At 59.2% G+C, this 4963-nt stretch overlaps 1 pseudogene; it reads right to left on the bottom strand.

Annotated features, from left to right (window-relative positions):
• Positions 1-2264: 2264 nt before the first annotated feature.
• On the bottom strand, positions 2265-2771 carry LOC147974898 (uncharacterized; annotated as a pseudogene).
• Positions 2772-4963: the final 2192 nt, after the last annotated feature.

Below are 4963 nucleotides of genomic sequence, written 5' to 3'. Positions count from 1 at the left end.
GACTAAAGCCACCATCTAGGCAACATCTATCGCTACTCCTATTCAATTTAATGAAGGGATGTTGATAGTCTGGGGCTAATACGAAACATACCTCGTAGCCAAACCTAACATCTAAGACATGAGGTCTCATCCAGGACGCCTGTCGGGTATGGAGCACCCACCGGTCCGACGCACTCCTCAACCAGGACGCCTGTCGGGTATGGGGCACCCACCGGTCCGACACACTCCTCAACCAGGACGCCTGCCGGGTATGAGGCCGCCGCAGCCACCTGCCAACAATCCATCTTCAGAGTTGTACTGCTGCATCTACCTTGCCCGGTCTAGCTGCCATCAATGCCACCACGACGCCAGTCCGCATCACCCTCCTGCGCGAGTCCATCTCCACGCATCAGAAGCCGAGTCACCACAGCGCCATGCTGCCGAGATCCGCCGCCATCAATGAGTGAGATGACACACCGCTCCACCAAAGAATACTTCCTCTGGTCCCTCGATCACGTGTGTACCTCCAAGAATGACGCCCCTAAGGGGGGAACGACACCACAACGCCGCCGTCATCCGATCTAGGGTTTCCCCCGGAGGTAACAGAGAGTGGCCTTGAACTTCTCCACGGCGACGCCTTCAAGAAGGGAATGATGCAGATAGCGCCACCACCGCCGGCCTTGGCAGTAGCCGAAAGCAAGTTTTCACCCAGATCTGTTCGAAGGAATCCAACTGCCGTGCACGACCGCCGCCATCACCAGGCCGAGCACACGCCGCCGCCGGCACCTCCACGATGCCCAGAGGCCGCGAGACTCGCCGCCACGACCAGGCCCGAGCACCACCCAGATCCAATCTGGGGTCAAGAGCCCTAGGCCGCAACCGTTGTCTAGGCGGCACCACTAGACGGTACATGCCCTCCAACGTGCCGCTAAGCGAGCCACCACCGGAGCTTCGAAGCGCCGCGCCACCAAGCCCACAGGGAGTGACTAAGTCGCCGCTAGGAAGAAGGGAAGCCGCGCCAGGGGAGAAGCCCCGCCGTCGCCGGCACTGCCTGGGCTTTGCCCAGCGGTGGCTCTCGGCGGCGGCAAGGGGGAGGAGAGGGTGGAGGAAGGCCAGCGGCGGGGGCGGCTAGGGTTCCCCTGTGTCGCCTCGGAGAGGGACGCGGGGGACGGGGCGCTCAGACTCCTCAGCCTAGTGGGCGACTAAAAATATTCCGAGCTCGGTGGCTGGAGTAAAACTGTTCTTTGCGCGAAGGTCTTCATGTGGCCCATCGGTGACTCGCGTGAAGCCCCCTTGTCGATGGGGGAACCTCGGGCCTCACCGGTGACCTCGCTTCGTGGAGGTGTACGCGGGCGTGGTGCTTCTGCCCTCGTCGGGCCTAGCGCAGCTGCTCTTGCCCTCATCAGCGTTACGTGCCCAGAGCACCGCCCTGTTCTCCTGCTAGTCCAGGAGAATCTGCCAACACCAAAAGCCGATGTGTAATGCAAGCGAAATTTCAGAATTCTGCGTCAAAAAGTCAAAAGTCGAGACAGGATGTTGACTAGCTCATAGTACAACTCCGGTGGGTTCCCCATCGCCACCTACGAAGACATCGACGTGCGAGGCCAGCCATGGAATGCACAGGTGTGGAGCGAGTGAGCGAGAGTACTGTTGCGAGGACGGCGACACTGGGCACCTGTACAAATTTTGATATTCCGTTCATGGGCATTTGCAAGTGGTGTTGGAACTGCCAGTCCCTCGCCGCTGCCCTCCTCTCTCTATCACTCAGCTCTCTCTCTCTCTCTCTCTCTCTCTCGCCGTGGCTCACCCAACGAAGAAGAAGGGAGGAGGAGGAAGAACACGGTGGACACAGGGATGTTTCCGGTGCACGAACGCCTCCTTGATTCCTCGAGCACGAACTCGACAGTGTCAACCTGTCACAACGCCACCGTGAGGCTTTATACCTCGAGCCAGCCAACCGGGCACGCACCCACGCCTCCACTCGCACCCAATCGTGCCCGCGCTCTGACCGCGCCCGCGCCGCGCCGGAACGCGCGCTTCTCGCGGTGAGCCTCGCTAGATCGCGCCCGATCGGACCGCAGGGCTCGCCAACAGACCCACATGCACACGCAAGCCTACGGTGTACACTTGCACAATCACCCCGTGCACCACACGCACGCACGCACACACAAACACCCGCGGCCCCAACACGCCCGACTCGGCCAGCTCGCGCCCATACACGCGCTGGTCGCGTCCGGTGCATTGTCGTGGCTTATTCGCCCAACACTCGCGCTCTAAGCCGTGGCTCAGAGCAGCCCAGCATCCTCGACACCATCATCCACCAGCAGGGCTCACTCCGGCACCGGTGCCTTCTTCATCTGTGGGCATTCCCGCTTGAAGTGTCCACGGTCGCCACATTTGTAACAGCGACCACGCCGGTTCCCGCCGAAGCCCGACGCCTCACTGGGCACGACGTCATCGTCCCGTGGACCGCCTTGACGCCACTCCCGCACCCTCCACTTCACCGCCGTGTACAGCAGCTCGCCGTCAGCCCGCTCACCGCCCGCCTGTCCGCGTCGCCGTAGCCGTTTGTCGAACGCCTTCAGGCGCCCCAACGCATCCTCGAACAACAGCGTGGACAGGTCACAGAACTGCTCCATCCCGGCGACCGCCGCGTACAGGCAATCCGGGACGCAGTCCAGCAGCTTCTTCACCATCGTCGTGTCCTCCAGCGCCGATCCTAGCCCGGCGTAGTGCGCTGCCAAGCTGCTGATTTTTCCGGCGAAGTCATACAGCGTCTCGCCGCTCCCCATCTGCAGCAGCTCGAAGTTGCTCCGCAGTGTAGCCAGCTGCGCCGCCCTGACACGATCGGCCCCGACGAAACGCGCCTTGACGCTGGCCCAGACCTTCGCCGCCGTCTTCTTCGAGGCCACATGCAGGAGCAGGTTTTCCGCAAGCGCGCCGAGCAGGTACGTCCTCGCCGGCTTGTCCTTCTTGGCAATTACGGCCGCCACCGCGTCCTTCGGCATGACCACCGCCTCCCACAGCCCGACCACGTCGAGGTTCGCCTCGACCTTGATGGCCCACGCCGTGTAGTTGTCGCTGGTGAGCTGCGGCACTGACTGTGGCAGTGCTTCGCCCGCCCCGCCGTCGTACGGGACGATCGACATCGCCAGCGCGCCCTGATCCTCACGTGGCTCTGATGCCAATTGTTGGAACCGCCAGTCCCTCGCCGCTGCCCTCCTCTCTCTGTCACTCAGCTCTCTCTCTCGCCGTGGCTCACCCAAGGAAGAAGAAGGGAGGAGGAGGAAGAACACGGTGGACACAGGGATGTTTCCGGCGCACGAACGCCTCCTTGATTCCTTGAGCACAAACTCGACAGTCTCAACCTATTACAACGCCACCATGCGGCTTTATACCCCGAGCCAGCGCATCGGGCACACACCCACGCCTCCACTCGCACACCGACCGTGCCCGCGCTCTCTGCACTCTGACCGCGCCCGCGCCGCGCCCGAACGCGCGCTTCTCGCGGTGAGCCTCGCTGGATCGCGCCCGATTGGGCCACACGAATCGCCAACAGACCCACACACACACACATGCCTATGGTGTACACTTGCACGATCAGCACCACACGCACGCACGCACACACAAACACCCGCGGCCCCGACACACCCGACCCGGCCAGCTCGTGCCCATACACGCGCTGGTCGCTGTAGGGGAACGCGGCAGAAAACAAAAAATTTCCGACCTACGCACCAGCCCAGGACCACTATGGAGACTGCATACATGGTTTGACCTTTTTCGTTACCGACTCGTAGCGCAGCGGGAAGTAGAGTCGATGACGATCGACGGTGCAGATCCCCGCAGCTAGGATTTACAACCTCCCAACCGCGAGGATGTATACCCTCATCTACTCCTCAGACAGCCCTTCGGGAGGCGGTCGAACATCCCCCTGGACGGTGTCGCGGACAGCCCTTCGGGAGGACCTTCGAAACTCGAACGGTCACTCGGGCAGCCCTTCGGGAGGACCTTCGAAACTCGGACGGTCACACGGACAGCCCTTCGGGAGGCACTCACGAACTAAGACCAAAACTACGATCTCTCTACAGAGTTGCACACGTACGGTGTCATCTACCCGGCAGGGCTTCGCCGTCCATAACTAGTTCCTGCCGGAATCCAGACAGCCTTACGGCTCTACGAAACTCTTTTCGTGGGAGGGAGAGAAGAAGCCAGATAATGCATGGCATGTGTATGAGAGCAAGGGATGAGTGTGGAGGGCTGCCCCTCCACCTCTATTTATAGGAAATCCCAAGGGGTAGGGTAGTTTCACACAAAAACCCAAAATGCACATGAATGAAGTCCTTCCACAAGGACCTAGGAGTGAAACCAAGGAACAAGAGGGTCCCCAAGGGGGGATACCCCATGTGGCCGGCCACACCCCCATGAGGGGCCCAAAAAATGGCTCCTATCCATCCATGTCATCCCCAAGATCTTTTGGAGCAAAGCCCCAAAAGGTGGCTTTCCATAAAGTAACCATAAAGCTGATTTTCACTATTCACGACGACAATTTTCAGCGTCTGATCGAACTGAAAATATTTATGTGGGCTTAGAACATTTCCAGTACCCACCATAATAATTTTCAACGCATTCTGGAACAATTCCAGTTTAGTGATTTTCATCTGCGAAAAGCATCTGAACCAGTTCCTGCAGCTCCGGAACATTTCCGGTTTTTATTTCTGAAAATTCCAAAAAGTTTCCAGAATGATTCTGGCACCCTCCAAGAATTATCAGGCATGTGCTGAAACCATTTTGACTTAATGGCATACCCCGAAACAACTTTTTCAGTTTCACCGAAACTCATCCGGTGACCTCTCTCTGCGGAACTTTTCCGCTGTCCGAAACTTTTCGATGATTTTCTCTCAGACTCCCTATCTAGTATTCAGCAGATAGATGACCCTTAAGCGTGTGACCCTATAGGTTCGGTGAAGTATAAACATGACCCGGA

Source organism: Triticum urartu, chromosome 4A (genome assembly GCF_056163025.1).
Source record: "Triticum urartu cultivar PI428250 chromosome 4A, HENAU_Tu73, whole genome shotgun sequence".
Taxonomy (NCBI): Eukaryota; Viridiplantae; Streptophyta; class Magnoliopsida; order Poales; family Poaceae; genus Triticum; species Triticum urartu.
The sequence above is the reverse complement of the archived record's forward strand: the minus strand, read 5'-3'. Positions and strand labels throughout refer to the sequence as shown.